At 50.2% G+C, this 17152-nt stretch overlaps 1 long non-coding RNA gene across 1 annotated transcript; it reads right to left on the bottom strand.

Annotated features, from left to right (window-relative positions):
* Positions 1-2960: 2960 nt before the first annotated feature.
* Positions 2961-16677, bottom strand: LOC128083890 (uncharacterized). Its single transcript, XR_008208241.1, has 5 exons — positions 16436-16677; positions 14560-14680; positions 14210-14287; positions 12378-12502; positions 2961-5511 (listed from the first exon to the last, which is right to left on the bottom strand). It is a non-coding gene; the product is annotated as an uncharacterized LOC128083890 (long non-coding RNA).
* Between the last annotated feature and the right edge of the window lie 475 nt (positions 16678-17152).

The raw sequence follows: 17152 nt of genomic DNA, 5'->3' as shown, positions 1-17152 counted from the left end.
GCTGCAAGGACCCTGCTGTACACAACTGCCCAACGTCATCCATGCATTCCTCAGCCCACACAGGACCCAAGCAGGATGGGGATGGCCCCAGCATCACTCACTGGAGCATAGCAAGGATGCAGCAGCGAGGTGAGCTCTGCAGCTTGAACTGTGTGGCTGCAGTACCCTGGGTTTCCCTGAGCTGGGGCTGCAATTGTGCTCCCCACTTAGCTGGGCTGCAGCTGTGCTATCTGGTGTCTGCAGTGCAGAGCCCAGCTCAGCACTGTGTTGGAGCACCACACCGGAGCACTGCACTACAGTGCTGTGCCAGTGTGCATCTCCTTCCAGCAGTGCCCATGCACCCACCCAGCCAGAGCACTGGGTAAAGCAGAGTTGACACAAAGGTGGACTTCGGGTTCCAGCTTTTGTCCTGCTCTCCTTTCTCCACATCCAGTGCAGCACACAAGTCCATGCCAGCACAATGGGGCTGCAGAACTCGGGGCAGTTGATGGGAGAGGGGATTCCTGCCCCAACAGCTGCCGAGCACCCGTGTCCCCTTCCCCTGCATTGAGCTCCTGACATGTCCCACCACATCCCTACATACAGGGCTGGGGACGGGGACCTCCCCGTGCCCCCTCTCTGCAGGGCGGTGCTGCTGCAGCTCATCCATCAATGAGCTCTCTGTCCTCCACAGAGCCTGGAAATTAACCCCCCCGTAAATCTCCACCACTGCCACTCCGTGCTGGTGGCGAAGGGCCTCGCATTCCTGAGTTTCAGGCCGCAGCCACGTCCTCAAGAGCAGAGCCACAAGAGCTTTCTGATGGTTAATTGCTGGCACACTCTCACTGAAAACATGAAACACCCCCTGACAAGCCGCGTGATTTATTACTGCCCACTGCAAAACGGAACAAAATCAATTGGCTATTACCTCACTTAGCGAAGCCTTGTCACCGCCTGGGAGCAGGGTGTTAAAAATAAAAGCCAGGCACGGCCCAGCAGTGAGCCCCACACCGTGGCTGCTCCACCTGCTCAGCAGCAGATAACACCGGGCTGAGCATTCCCAATCACTGCGGCGCTGGTGCACCACCGGCTCGTTCCCGCTCTGCAGTTATTAATTACACAGATGTCATCACGAGTGCCGTGCACAGTACATTTCAGAAGAGATGCAGAGCGGGGACAGAATATTTGTTTATGGCAGAAACGTATCCTGTAATGAACTGAACCTATTTGACCCATTCCCAACCAGGAACTCCCCGTGCACTGCAAGCCTCAAAGCTGCCATCCCTGGGCTCCTTTGGGTGCTTTCATGGTCGCTCGGTGCTTGGCCGTATTGGGGACGTGCCCTGGTGCTTGTGGGCCAAAGAGTTGACCAGAAGGGCAGATGCACATTTACAAGGTATTTCAGAAACTAAATGCTTCCTCTCCTTGCATTTCATCGCCTTTGTTTCATTCCCAAATCACTTGCAGGCTCTTCCAGTCAGAGCAGGGAGATGCTCCTCCCATGAAGCTCCAAACCGTGCAAAGCATAAAGAGGCTGCATTATTTATAGACTCCGGATAGATATTTCACTCGCAGTCCGTCCCATTCCCAGCATTCCCTCCATTCACAGATCATTAAGTAGCACTTGCTGACATATAAGGCAATGCAAGTGGAGTGGTTAACTTTGAATATTGCCATCCATCCCGGTGTTAAATGAGATTCAGAAAGTAATTGTCCAAAGAGATAGGAAAGCATTTGCCCTGCCAAATAATGCAGAGCATCCCAGAGGCGCCAAGCAATAATGTTATGGCAGGGGCACCGGGCTGCACAACCCCATATGCTGCCCTGCACTGCCCTTGTCCAGCCAGCCAGTGGGACAGCACTGTGCTGAGCCCAGAAGGGTTCTCTCTCCCTCTGTGCTCTGTTGCTCAGAGGTTTTCCTTAGGCAGTAAGAATCTCACAAGAGCTTGGAGCAGCACTATGCAGTTCCCAAAAATGCCCTGATGGTAAAACCCCACAGACAGCACCCTACAGGCAGCACCCTGCACCCCCCAGCCAGCACCCCGCGTGCTTGCTGGTGCACCGGAGGTTCTTGGGGGCAGCAGCACTCATGCTGCCCACACAGTTGCAGCTAACAGCCACCTCGTGCTCCAGCACTTCCATTTCAGTCCATAGCTCTGTGTGCTGCAGCCGCAGGAGCGCCGGGGCCAGTGGAAAATGGGGCTCTGAGCTCATGCATCTTATTTTAGCTCCCCATCCTCTCTGGAAGCTATCTCAGGCATGTTTTGGGAATACAGCAGGTATTTTTATGAGTGGGATTTGCAAGGGTATTTTCATCTTAGGCTTGGAGACAGCTGGGCCTGCTGCCAGGCACAGGGAGCACAGAGGCAGAGGCAAGAAACATAAAACCAGTGAGAGGTAGGCTTCTTACTGGGGCTTATATTTAGCAGAGGGGAGCAGGAACACTTTTAAATGGCCTCGTGCTCTCCGTGCCAGCGTGTCCCCTCAGCCAGGTCACAGGGGCCAACCTTGACCAGGCTGGGGAAGACAACAGGAACATGTCCCCATTGTTGGCACTTGTGTGGCTTGGCACATATGGCACCAGGATTTGGGCACAGGGCAGGGCAGGAGCTGCCACCATGTCCCCTTGAGGTGTCACCACCACTGGGGAAGCAGGAACAAGACTGCCTGCCCTGTGGTGGACAACAGCTGACGGCCAAGCAGAGGGGCTGGGGCGATGCACGACCTTGGGGTGACACGGAGAACACGAACCCAGCAGCTGCACCATGCTTGGCCAGGAGCCTGCACGCAGCCATGGCATGGCGAGCACGGCCAGCTCGCTCTGCAAACAAAATGCCTTCTTCCCTGGGAGAGGAAGGAAAAAAAAAAAAAAGCTTCAAACCAAGAAACAGCCAGAGACCATTTTTGTTTTTAAAGCATCGCCTTTATTCTGTTCATTTTGAATTCTTTTGTTTTGCTGGAAATGGACATACAACCACTGTGTTCCCTCCCCTCTGCCTGGAGTAGAGTGCCAGCCCACAGGGTGCCCCACGCTTCCCTTTGCAGCTTGGCTCCTCTTCCAAACCAACAACTGGTCTCAGATGGGGCCTCAAGCACAAAGTGCACCCTCTCCTATAGCTAGTATTAATTCTATTGCACCTGGCAAAGGTGTGCTCAGCATCTCCTAGGGTGCTCAGCCACCCTGTGGCTTAAAGCCCTGCTGATCTCAGAGTCGAGCGCACACACTTTGGCTGATGCAGCTGGAGGGGCACGAGCACACAGTGCTCCACCATTTTGAGCCCACCCTCAGTGTGCAAAATGGTGGTGGGCACAGCTGCACCCATCGGTGGCTGCGCTGTGTGCAGAGCTCCTGATTACATCTCAGTTGTCATGCCACTCAGCGAGCTAAATTAGAGCAACTAATTGCACCTCTCTTTGAAACAATCAGGATGACAAATCAGTGGTAATCTCTTCAGTTCTGGAGAGAAGCTATCGCCGCTCGCTTACAAGGATTAATCAGCTTTTCATCAGTGTTTTTAGACCAGCACTGCCTCAGGAGGAGCCCCGAAGTCACACCGGCCACGCTCACACCGTGGGGACACCAAGATGTGTGGATGTGATGGAACACCACACAGCAGCCCTCATTCGCAGCCCTCTGCACAGCACTCACAAGGAATGGCAGTAGGAGCAGCATGAGCTGGGCTCCAAGGACACAACACTGCCACCAGACCCACAGCGAGCAACCCAGCACCATTGGGAGCTGCTCTGCAGGGACTAGGAGAAGAATCTGCACAGCCTCAGGTTTTTTGGCTAGGGCAGGTGACTGTTTTGCTCTCCGTGGTGATTTAAACTCTTTGTCGGACTTGTGTGACTTAATGAAGAGCTTAACCTTGAATTGAGTGCATTCACACATTCAGAGCAAAAAAAAAAAAAAAAAAACCAGGAAAAAAAGATGTAATCACTGCAGTGGCATCTTACAGATCAGAAGGGGAGAAGTAAATATGTGGTACTTCTCTTCTTTGGGTAATGAGTTGCAGGAGATATCTTGGCAAGCCCTCACCATTGCACCGCAGAGGTTCGTTCCATGAGTCAGGAGTTCACACCACAAGCACCGCTCTGGATCCATGGTTTGGGGCTGCTGCAGGGAAATCCCCCACCCCCTGTTGAGCTGGAGCTGTCAGCAGGCACTGCTGGGCCCTTCAGTTCTTCACCACGGCATGGCTGTGCCCATACAATCTGCTTGCTGCCAAACAAAGGTAAATGAGCAGCTCTACCATCTCTCTCCTGGAGACAGGGATTCATCATCTTCCACACTTCCACTGCACTTCATGGCAATCCCAGAGCACTTTGCATCTCCCTGCTGTTAATGCTGAGGATAGCAGAGAACTTTTACAGAAAATTCCTGAGATCCTGTGCTGCACCAAGCAGGGGTGACCACTGGTAGGTCCTGAAGGAAAGACAACACATCTCCATGGACAAAATGAACCCACTTGCATTTGATGGACCCACTGTCTTACTATCACAGGCCTTCCCCTTGATCCACAAGGACCTCCACACCAGACCAAGCAGGAGCTAAACACACAAGCAGAAGCATGGGGTGCACAGAGAAAAGGGGAAGGCCACGGTGCTGGCATGAAGACCCCCGGTGACAAATTCTTGCCCTTAGAAGAACTTCTTTTCCATGAAGCACTCAGAGCCCTTAGGGGGCTCACGGCACTGCTGCACCCTAGAAGAACTCTGCAAAGAGCACATGGCATTTCAGACCCCTGCCTCAGTTTCTCCAACTGCAGGTTACTCCATTCCCTCCCGAGTGCAGCCCTGCCAGCCCCACTCTCCATGTTGAGCCCAGGCTGGGCTGGGGATAAAACCCTGCATGGCCCTTCTTGGGGAACCACACAGGGATGCATTTGCCACAGCTGGATGTGCCTGGCCAGGTCCCTGCCTCCCAGACCCAGCCCACTGTGACCTTAGAGGCTGAACAGGAGCGCAGCTCAGGAAGAACCTTGCTGCTGTTGCTGCTACTCCATCTGCATCACTGCTGGATAAGGAGAGAGTCTTGAGCTCAGGAAGGGTTGGTCAGCATCTCCATCACCCTGTGCTGTGCACCCTCTCTCCAGAGAACACCTCTGGGAGTCAATCTCTGTGAAAGCAGCAGGCTGGTGGCATTTATGCAACTGAATCAGCCCTCTCAGTGTGCAACACACCTCCAGTATACACTTTACAACCTGTACACACCTTCCCTCACTCTCTCCATCACTGTGACCACGGTGCACCTACCTGCAGACAAAGGCTTGATATTCCTGTCCATCCTGTCTCCTGCCAGGACCAACCAGGTCCAGTAGGCATCTGAGCCTCGTGTTCTCACTTAGGTACAGGTGAGTGCTGCTGCCAGTGAGCCTGCCAAGTGCAGCAGCTCTGAGTGGGAGCCTGCCCTGCTGTGAGCCAGGAGATATTCCTTGGAGTTCAGGAGGCAATTGGCACCAAGGGCAGCACGGTGCTGCCTGGGGATGCCAGCTGGGAGGGCGTCCACATGGCTCTGGGTTGAATCACAACCTGTAATGGATGGAGAGCAGAGTGGGTTAGCAAAACTCAGCAAGAGTTATGGAAGCTTGCCTAACAGCAGCTTGGTGGGGCTTCAGAGCCTGTATCTGCAGAGATGCTGGCATTCAGGGCCCCTGGACCATCATCCTAAAGCAGCATCTTCCATGAAAAGAAAGTGCAGCCAGATGCTGTGGCCCGAGAAGGGCCTTAAGGCTGTGCTGGGATCCTGATGAATGCATGCCAATGCACCAGCACCCAGCACAGCTCTCTTGTCGTGCACAATAGCCAGCTCTGCTAAGTTACAGCATTTAGATTGCGCCATAAAAATGCAATGGTGCACTTGAGTTACATAAAGATATAACTCTTGGAGGAGAAAAGGCTCTTGATGTTTCCCCATGGCAGGATTCTTAGGTACGTTATGAATGCTAAAGTCATGGATGGGAAGCGAATGGGAAGATGAACAAGCCAGGTGGCAGCACCCTCAAAAACACTTAAACTAAAAACCACTGAAAAATGTAAAAGAAAATGGAAATCTCCATTACATTCCTGCTACCAAAGAAAAAACCAACATCTTCTACAATATGCTTGTATGTTATAAACATACACTATGCAGCATACATAATTATAATTTCACTGTCCGAATGACATGTATGTGCATAAATGTAATACATGCATAAAATATTACAGCTGTATTTAAGTCATCTTCATGAGCACATACAGAAGGCACCCAGGCTTTCTCCCAGGGGGCTCATAGCATGGAATCAGGAGCTGTCCTTATCAGCAGGGCTCTTTCTGATACCAGAGCAATTACATCTACATTTTTCCCCCCCTCTGAAAACCAAACTCACTCCCACCTGAACTACTAGAATTTGCCAGGGTGTTGGTGAACAGTTTATTTTGTGGCACATTAAACTACCCACAGAAGACAGCCCGATAAGGAGTGGGGATACAAAGCACTGCATCTGCTCTATCCCAGATGGGTTTGCTGCAGATCTTCTGTTTGCAGCTTTACTCGGGCCAAGTTAATTAGAAATGTCTGAAAGTCAAAGCATGGCTCTCGCATGAGGTCACAGGGAGCTTCCCAGTGCTTTCTGTAAGCAGGGCTCATAAACACAGCCCCTCCCTGGTGTGCTGCAATCGCTGCCCATCACAAAGCCATTTTGGATCAAAGGAAGGGGTTAACCTCCACGCAGTCGCTGCATTGAGTCTTGGAGGTCTGAATGCTGCCAACTCCTGAAAAATGGCCACCAGGCAAGCTGCTGAGAATAATCAGAATAAGATTGGAAGGTGTCCACATCAATCAATCACTCGCTGACAGATGACTGGAAGCCCCCACTGTGACCGTGGACAGCTGACCAACTCTCAGCTTAAGCTGAAGTCTAACATTAGACTGTTTGCTGCGTGTGGGTGGCTGCTGCGTTATGACCTTAATAGTCAATCAATCTTGAGATGAGTGGTCTGTCTGGCAGAAACATTAATTATCCATACTATTCATGCATTGAAAAGCTTTATCTTCAAAAACTCAACGTCACTTAGGGAGGAATAACAGAACCTGGAGCAAGAAAATAAGCCTGGCCTCAGCTCCTGGCTGGGAACAGGATGGTGTGGAGCAGCTCCAGGGATCTGAGCAGCCCCAGACCAACCACAGGAGCAGGGCACTGCCCTGGCTTCCGTGCTGGTACCCCTTCAGTGAGCTGAGAGGCTGCTGCTGGAGCCGGTGCCAAGAGGAAGACGAGGGGGAGAGATATAAAAGGACAACAAACACATCAATTAAACCTTGCAAGCTGTTAGTCACACTAGTTAATAAGTTCTTTCTATCTGTAAAGTGCTCTTAGTGACAAATCCTTTAACTGGCACTCAGTGTTATTATGGCTTTCAAGATGCCTCTGCCTTTCATGTGCAGCTTCTTGTACACATGTGAGTGCTCCCTGTTGCGCAGTCTGTTTACACTAGTTGTGAGAAGGCATCATCAAAGCAAACTGAAAGCAACACTAAATGCTTGAGAAAAACAGAATTCATTCACTGCTGCCTGCTCTGAAATCGCCTCTCCCCTGGTTGGAAGGCAGCCGTCACAGCAGAGTGCAGTGGGAGGAGAGGGGGGAAGATGCATGGCTGAGGCTCAGCTCACCCTGCTGCTAAGACTGTAGGTTTAGGAGCAAGGAGACCAGCACCCAATGTGGCACAGAACCACAGCAAGCACCCTGGGGTGCACATCCTGGCACAGGTGAGGCCATGCCCAGGGCACAGCTCCACGGGCACCACTAAGGGAACCATCTCCTGTTCAGTCAAAGTCAAAGCAATTAGGCCTCTGCGACGTTAGATTAAAAAAGAGACAGCTAATCAGAGACCATCCATAATCTATCACATTCTGCAGGCCACAATTCAGCACGCCTTGTCTGGACTGATTATATTTCCTGAAAAATGAACGGTGACTCTCGTGTAGATGCAAGTTACATTTCTGTAAACTCTCTGCCACACAAATTAAAGTATTCATCACCTTAATAAACATTAATGCGGAATGGTCATTTATTACACTCAAAAAGATACATACTCTTAAAGCAATCATTGCACATTTTTGGTATCCAACACACCCACAGCACAAACGTTTGTGGCTCTGCGCATAGATGACAAGCAGGCTGCCTGCCAGCTGCCCCTGTGCCATCCTCCTGCTGTGAGCTCCTGCTCCAGGATACCGTGTGCAAATTGAGCCTAGGAAGTCCACATCTACAGCATGCCTTCCAACATCACAGCTGGTGGCATACAGCAAGGAGCACCCCAAAGTCAGAGTTGCCAACAGCTCTGCACCCAAAGCCTCCCTCTACTGTGTCACTGCTTATCCATATCGCCAAGTAGGCAGGTGCTTGGAGCAGCTCTCCCCTCTGTGCCCCACGATGTGCCCTTGGGAATGCCTGCACAGGGAAAGCCTTTCAGGGCTGGTGGCTGGCAGGTTACTGCAGAGCTGCTGCTTCCAAACCGGGCCAGAGAAAGCCCTCTGCTCCCCACAGCAGTCATAGGGACTAAGCCAGGGGTGGTGCAGCCCAGGAGCAGGATGGCAGCAAGAGCATTTGGGAGGGCTCCAGCCTATCAGTTGCATGTGATAATGTTAGCTCTCATACCCCAAGAAGATTCTCTGTGCAACCTTGTCTCCTCCAACTGGCTCAAGGCTTCGCTGCTGGTGTCAAGTGGCAACTTTCTGGATTTTGACCTTGCTGGAATTCGCTCCTTGTGGGGGGAAACCAGTCCATAAAGTTCCCATTAGCGTAAAAGCAGATGTAAGCACTTTGTTGGCAGAGTTCAGCAGCAGGGAAGCCTGCAGTTGATCAGTTCTGCCTCACTGGTCACTGCAGTCAACAGGAATTACTACAGAGGATTTCTGTGCCCCCTCTCCCAGAGCTCACCCTTCTCCAAAAAAGATTTAAAGAAACCAGCCGAGCTCAGGCACCGCTCCAGTATAAGGCAATAAATCCGTGTGATTCATGCAGAGGGGAGTAGCACCTCGTCCAGGAACAGCCAGCAGGAGAGCAGCATGACTTTGTTTATTGTACGAAACAAATCTAACTGTAGGGACTGCATGGTGCTTAGCATGAGGAGCAAACAAGGTAAGAACACCAGCGTGCTCCTGCTGGAGGCTGGGGCTGGCGGTGCTTCCCATAAGAAGGGACACCACCCACAGTGTCCCCAGGATCAGGGATGAGGGCTCAGCTCCCTGCCTGGCAGTGGGGCCATATGCAACAGCCACGGCTCCAGCTCCATCACCGACTTCTCCATCCACATTACACTGAAAATCAGCACCAACTGACCTGGTTTCAACTAGTTTTGCTTTATGATTAACAGTCTCTGGGCCCCTATTCACTCTGTTATTCTCACCAAATTAAAGAGCAGTCCCGGATCCTCGTTAGATTTGCTCACATTTGAGCAGTGTCATGTGGTCAGTAGCCCATGGCAATACACTAAATTAAAGGCCTAATGCAGAATCCACCTACAAGCCTGACAACTAATGAATCGAAAGCTCCAGGCCCCAGAGGACCTGCACTGGGATGAAGCCACTCCACACCGAGCTACAGCACGAGTGCAGTCCCTGGGCTGTCATTCAGACATAAAGAGTTGATTAATTTTATTCACCACAGGACACACAAACAGCAGCATCTCCTCCCGGCCGGCCGCCCGTTCACTGCGCGGCTCCCCATGCCGCCAGCGATGCGCTGCAGGAACAGCAAACGCACTCCTTGCTCAGCTTCAATTAACAGCGTTCAGCCCCCAGCACAGAAAAGCAGGCCCTCTCATTCATGACCAAGATGAGCCCCTCTCCTTCCCTCGCATCAGCGGCCAAGCGAGCGCTGGATGTAAACAGCGGGGCCAAAGCGGCGGCCATCAATTCTGCTCTGAAGCATTTCAGGTCGGAGCTCTTGTCTGGAAAGGTTCAGCCTGTTGTATCAGACAGCTCCAGCACCGCAAAGGTCAGGGCTGTTTTGGTAAGGAAATGTTTGCTGAAACCCTTCCCCTCCCCCAGATTCCTGCTCTCGGCTTCACACACGCGCTCACACTGCTCCAGCCTCAAGAAATGGAGAAACTACAGCAAAGCGGTGCTGCTCTGCTCAGCCTCATCCCCAAAGATGCAAACGCAATTTTCCAGTGGGCGGCTCTACTGACAAATGCAGCTATTTGTATGACACGTATAAATGTGTGTGCACAATGGACTGGGGAAAGCTTTCTGCCTAAATATTGTCAACACTCTGACAACGTTTTTATTATACCAGCAAATAATTTGTTTTGTTGCTGCTTAATTAGGAATCAATATCGTGCCTATGTTTAATTACATCCCCCATTTCGGAATGGTTGGGATCCTGTTTGTTTTTTTTTTTTATCCCTACAGAGATTAGGGACCTAGTATTTAGGATTCAGAGTGCACAGAGGCTGCCTGTAGGAGAGAACAGCCCCATTAACAGAATGGGCGTAGTTAGCAGCATCATTATTAACTATAAACAACACTCATGCAGAAAGGTCAGAAGCACACTTACCCTTTCCGATCTGTAAACAACCAATTATTCAGCTCATCAAACAAAATAACGTGTGAGTATTTACATACGTGTGGTGTTTGCACATGTAAGTGGGTGCGATTGGGTGCATCTGTCCTCACCATCAGACACCCCACGCTGGGACATCCCTACATGCAAAATCTGATGGGAACTCTGTGCACAAGAGCCAGAAGAGCCACCCTCTTCTTGCTGCAAACCCCTTATGCCAAAGGGAGACATCTGGCCTGGCGATGTAGCCAAACCAGGCACCATAGTCGGTGCTTGCTGGCAGGCAGCAGCATCGTGGCTCTGTCTGGGAGCATGGACTCACCTTCTTGCAGTGTGCAAATGGACTGGATACAAACAATATCCTGCACTGTGTCACAGCTGGCTGCACGCTAACTCTTGCAATTACTTGCTTGTAAATAGCAACCTTTACGTGTACTTGACTCGTGGCATCTTTACGCACTCCATCTCCACAAAACCCCCCGAGCACAGCCTGGAGGAGCCACCTCCCACCACAGCCCCAGCAGTGCTCTCACCCAGCTGAGTCTGCACAAGGCAGGACACAGCTGTGCTGAGGCTCCTACCTTCGTGGCTGCAGGTTAGGGTTAGAGTCAGGGTTGCATCGCATTGTGTTGCATTGCACTACATTGCTCACCTCCCATCTCCTCTGAAGCCCACTTGTGTCTCCTACCCAAAAGATAGCGATGCACAGCCAGCTGTGCACTGTCACCACTGCTGCACAGGGTGTGCATGTGGACATCCTCATCTCCAAAGCACACCCCTGTGTCTGTGGCACAAGCAGAAAAGCAGCACCCTCCTCTTTTTGGCACATCATTACAAAGAAGCAGCAGCCTGAAAACCTGCCTTGAAAAGCACAGCTCTGCAGACATGGGGCAGTCAAAACCACTGCATCTTAGGAGCAAACATCAGAACCCAGAGAGGCAGAAGGCTGGAAAACCCCATGCTGCACTTTGTTATGGCACTGCAATGCCACGCACTGCAAGCCTCCCTCTCCTCTCTATTACAGGCAATGAACTCATTCCCACTGTGTGGAGATGATGGGGCAAACAGAAGCACTGAAGGCTGAAACACATTTATTTTTGACACTATTAGGTGCACAGCCTACAAGCCCAGCATTTCTCCATCTGAGCAAAGCACAACCACTTCTTTAAAACAGTCTCTAATGCTAGAGCTGCATTTTAGCATTAATTTCTTCTCCTAGACAGACTTCAATCTCATTAATTTTAAGACACTCTAAGCTCTCTTTAGCCATCTCTAACATAATTCTCCTAACTTAAGATACACTAGATAGAAGTAGCCAATCTCATTCGTAATTGTATATATGGCCAGCAATTCAAATTCACTTCCCCTGATTTAGTGTCCTATTTGTATTCTATCAATAAATGAAGTTCTCACGACCATACTTAAATAGAAGCAGCACTATGCTCTGATAGCCAAAGCCAGCAAAAAAATTTCATCACCAAACCAAAATGTCTTGTAGTATATGATTCTTTGACTTATTGTTCTCTCCTCTTCACTGCACTTGAATATTAAATGTTGTATTAATAGCTCACTCTTAATTATCCATGAGTAATGTACTACAACCAGGAAATTAATGGAGGAGAGCACCACAAAAATGGGGAAAAAAAAATCTCACTATCCCCGATCCATTTTTGAATAGGCTATGAGAGAAGGGAAGGCACACACAGCCTTGAACATGTAATTCAGCGCTGGACGTCACTGCTGCAGAAAGGAGTTGAGATCAAACCAGTTCCCACCACAACACCGCATGCAATAGGGACAATTTGGAGATGCCCCATCTGCTGATGAACCAGCGCATGGCCAGCGATGCCTCACCTCATTAACATTGCAGTGTAGGTCAAAATATGCCCATCCCATAAGCTGACCATCATGCAGAAGGTAACGCCCTTACTTCCTCTTCTGCCATCACCAGACCTCGATCCACAGGAATCTTTCAGGATCTGTGGAAGCAGAACCAAAACATTTTGGAGTTTCATTCTTGCTGACAACAATGCAGGACAGACAGGTGCTGGCAGGCAGACAGACTGACTCTCTGGCTGTAAGCAGGACAGCCCACAGTAGTCAGCCATGCCCCATGCCTGGAGGTGCCCCAAGCCATGGATGGGGCCCTGGGCAGGAGCCCACGGCAGGGGGTTGGGGCTGAGTGACCATTAAGGTCTCCTCCAACCTAAGCCACTCTATGGCGGGGTTCTATGAGATAGCTCAACCTGCCTTACAAATATAACAAATGCTTTTTGGAGCACTGAGATGCAGCCTCACAAGAGCAGATAGCCATCAGCAGAGAAGATGTAATATTCCCTTATTGCCCAGGGGAGGAAAGTGCTGCAAAAGTTGCCTGTATTCCAACACAGCACAGGAATCAGAGCTCTGGTATTCTGACCTGCTGCAAACTTTGTAAAAGCTCATTCACTGAACTGTTCTGCGCAGGGAAGAGAATTAGTTACTTTGTCTCTTACTCAATAAAGGCATTAAAAAATTAACAGGCCATTACTGAGTTTTCTTTGCATTTTCTGCCTATTAAAGTGTTATTTAATGAGTCAAGGCTCTGCTCTGAACTCAGCACTGTTGCTGCAAGGAACCTGTTGCAGGTTTGCCCATTGGGGAGGATCCAGGTGCAGCACAGCCCCTCTGCTGCAGTGCCCAGGTGCCGCAGCATCCACCTCCATGGGCTCAATCCCAGAGCTGCTCCAAAAGAGTGAAATGGTGAAGTGCCTAATTAAATATGTGCCTCCCATTGCCGGAGCTCTGCAGCAGCCATGAATTATGCAGCGGCTCACTTACATGTCAGCAGGATCACAATATTGATGAGTTATCCCGCGTGTAATCTGATAAAAACCAAGATAAACTCAGCAAAAATTGAGTGTAATATGATCCTTTCCTTTCAATAAACAATTTCCAGCACAGCGTTCGGATCGTCTCCGCCGCGTTCCTCTCTCTCTGGGCTCTCTTGTCACCTTAGGCAGCCTAACACAACGGCTCCTCAATATGGCCTAATACCGGCATGAATAAACAGCCAAGCTGGCTGCATTAACCTACAAGCTGTGAGACAGTGCTGGGTGTCTGTTAAACACTACCTGGGGGATATTTTCATGCCATATGGAATTAGAGGCTAGTGCTTTCAATAATGCTGGTGCATTCCACAAGGTCTGCTTTTTGGCATTTAGATTAATGCTGGAGACAGGGAGGAAGAAGTTGCCATGTCTCGCACTGACTCCCTCTTCTCCGTCTGAACAAATGACGGATGGCAGAGTGCAACTCCCACTTGGAAATGCTTTCCAACGCTCATTCAGACCCCAGGTCCTGACTCTGGCTTCCATAACAAGCTGACTGCTTTATAATCCCAGCCCAGATGCTTTTGCTACCCTGGGAAAAGTAACTCAGTTCCTCCTTTAGTTGAAATGCATCTTTACAAGAAATACTTTGAGGAGAGGGGAAGATACCTGGCTCTGGTCACCGGGCATGCGGCTCCAGCAGAAGACTGAAGGCTAAGGGAGGGCTCTTGTTTCAGCATCAGTGTGTGTCTCCCAGAACTCCAGGGGGACAGCACTACCCCCACACCACTGCTCCCTGATTCTAAAGGAACCAAGGCTGCCCATGTTCAGAACAGAAGCAAAGCCAACAAACAGCCAAGAAAGCCAGCAGCACACCTGAGAGCTCTTCCTCAGTCTGGGGATGCTCATCTGGCTGTCCTCAGCATATCTTGCACAGTGCCCTCGTACTGCCAGCTGCAGGAACATAACAAAACTACCAGTTCATTAACAAGAAGCAGGAACAAGGGGTGAAACATGGACAACAGATAGAAATGCTGCTCAGGAAATGGTGGGAATGCCAAGTGGGAAAGCAAGAGGTAGCAGCAAGCCAGGGAGCTCCATGTGCCCCACACGAGAGCAGGGAACAGGCGGAGCAGGACAGCAGGGACCTGCCAGGAACAACGGCCACCCTACACAAGCAGGGCATGGGGAGCAGCCGTGGGGATGGGCTCCGAGTTACCAGCCACCTGAGGCTGCCTGTGAGCATCATCATCAACGCTGAGCTCCATCAGCCCTGCAGATAAAGCTGTGGGGAGAGCCAGGCACGGCGCTGCCTGCAGACGCCTCATTTCACAGTTGTGCGTCTCTCTGCGAGCGAGGGAAAGAAACTTTCACAGTTTTACTGCTTCTCAAATATTTTAATGCAAGCCATTTGGCGTAATATTTTTCAAAAAATGGATACCAGCATGAGCTACATGCACATTAGCAAATGTCTCTACATTAGTATAAATACAAGAAGCAGAAAAGCACAGTCTGACTCCTAATCCATATGGTTATTCCAAATAGATTGCATGGTCTTAAACCTTGGCTTATTAGACTGAATCTTACATATGGAAAGAATTAAAATGTTGGATTTACAGTGCAGGCTAATCAGGACATTTAACTTACGATGCCCCAAAAGACCCAGAAGGTCAAAGCTCCCCAACACCTGAGCGCAGAGTCTGATCCAGCTCACACTGGTGTAAAGCAGGCAGAACCCGCGGCACAACGCTGTGGCGTAAGGCAGGGCAGGATCTGACCTCCTGCACTCCATGCAAGCAAGCTGCAAAAAGGAAATGCCTCATTTCCCACCGACTAGTCCATACAAGCCCATAGACAATAGGGCCAAGTGTGCACCGCCGGCAGCGTTCCCATAGAGGAGTGCTGTCTGGCACTTGGGTTGCTTTGCTGAGAGCCTCGGTATCTGAAAAAGCCATCAGCATGCCTGTTCCTTCACTTAGAATAAAAGGTCACTTCAGGGCTCTTAGGGGTTTTTGGGTTGGTTTTTTTTTTTTTCCTCTTCCCTTTTTGTCCAAACAAAAGAATTATGTTGATTTTTTTTAATTTTTTTATTTTCTAATACTTTGCTCTGAGATCACAAAAGCTGTTAAAAGCGAGGTATGATATCACCATTAGCAAAGCCAGAACTCACAGGAAGATGGATCTAGATTACTTACTTCTGCTAATTTATTTCTGGACAAGGCCAGACCCATCTCTGCTGCTTTTCTGCTCGCCTTTCCACCAGCACAGATGGAAGCACCCTGACCTCCCCCACCAAAGAGCCTCTTCTGCAGCAGCCTGAGCCTTGCTCCCTTTGTTTTTTGCATAGATTAATTCTGCTGATGTTGTTCTCATGCCAGTCAGTTGCCTTTTTATTACTTCTCTAACTACAACTTCCCCCAGAGTTGTTGGATTTCTGAACTTGGAGCAGTGACAGAAGAATACACTGACCCCCCCCACTTCCACACTGCTCTGTCTGCTCTTGCTGGCTGACATCTCCCTGCAGGGATCATTTCAGATGCTGTCTGCTGTTTACTTGTTTTTCCAATGTTGGTTTTTTTGTTTTGTTTTTTTGTTTTCCTTTCCCCATGTGAAAAGCAGAAAAGTTTTATGATGAGCAGATTGTAAAGGAACAGCCTTCAGGAGCAGCATCATGGGGCAGTGTTTCCAAGCAGGTACAGCAGCATGTGATAGTCGGGATCAGGAGGAGCTTCTGCTGCTGTCCCATAGAACACAAGTTCTGCAGGGAGGAGTAGAACTGGAAAACCAAGGCACCCTTATTGCAGCATTTGGGAAACCTGCACAAAGCCATGATGGGAGCACCAGGCTCTGCCACACAAGGTTATTCTCATTACCCTGCTGCAGAGGCACGGCGTGGCTGTGAGGCTCTGGCAGCGCTTCGCTAGAAGAAAAAAATGCAGACTGCTAGAGGTGGAAATCTTTTTCAAACTGTGCATTTCTTTTCCTTAATCTGACCAAACTGAAGCTGAAGCAAGCCTGACATGCCCAACCATCTAAAAAAAATGGGAGAAATTAAAGAAATGAACCAAACAACTTCCAGTGATATCTGAGTCCACCACTCACCTGTGCGCCGGCGGTGCACTGATGTCAGTGTACTGCTGCTCTTACTGCCATCACAACTGCTCAGTTGCAGAACCTTGGGCACCAATGCTCTCACACCACCAGCTCTCCGGATGTGCTCCAGCCCGGTTCCTCTGCCTCCATCCCACCAGAGACCTTGCAGAAAGCATCGTTAATCAGCAACGCTCCCTCTCTTGCAGGGTCACTCAAGGCCCCTGTGGAGGCGGGAGAGAAGATTTTAATGGCATCAGAGACCCTTTAATGATTACGTCAAGTGGCGAGTCATTTATTAGTCTCCTTAGCTGCCTGAAAACATAGGTAGTGAAAGACTGGAGCACAGCATTTAATGGCTCCTTGCTGCCCATCGCAGGACGTGCACTGCATGCCAAGGCTCCCACCAGCAGCACTGGGAACAGGGCCCCTTCCTCGGCCAGGCTGGGAACACAGGCACCAGGATGGGTCTCCCCAGTTGCTCTGTGCTGTGACTGCGACAGGAGCATCTTCCTTTTGCTGAAAGCACCATCGGATTTGGCTGACAGGAGACGCAATGGAATTTGAAAAGGCTACAGATGGATAGCCACGCTCAGGCCAGTTACACCAGCACTGAAAAGAGCTTTGCAAAAATACCTATCAGGGAACCGTCTTGCACTAACTACAGCTTAATTGCCAGCTCCTCTCTCCAGCCTCTCATTACAGAGGACTGGAGAAAGATGGGGAGCG

The sequence above is a fragment of the Tympanuchus pallidicinctus genome, unplaced genomic scaffold, assembly GCF_026119805.1.
Source record: "Tympanuchus pallidicinctus isolate F22 unplaced genomic scaffold, pur_lepc_1.0 scaffold25, whole genome shotgun sequence".
In the NCBI taxonomy this organism is placed as follows: domain Eukaryota; kingdom Metazoa; phylum Chordata; class Aves; order Galliformes; family Phasianidae; genus Tympanuchus; species Tympanuchus pallidicinctus.
This window is presented reverse-complemented; position numbering and strand designations above follow the sequence as displayed.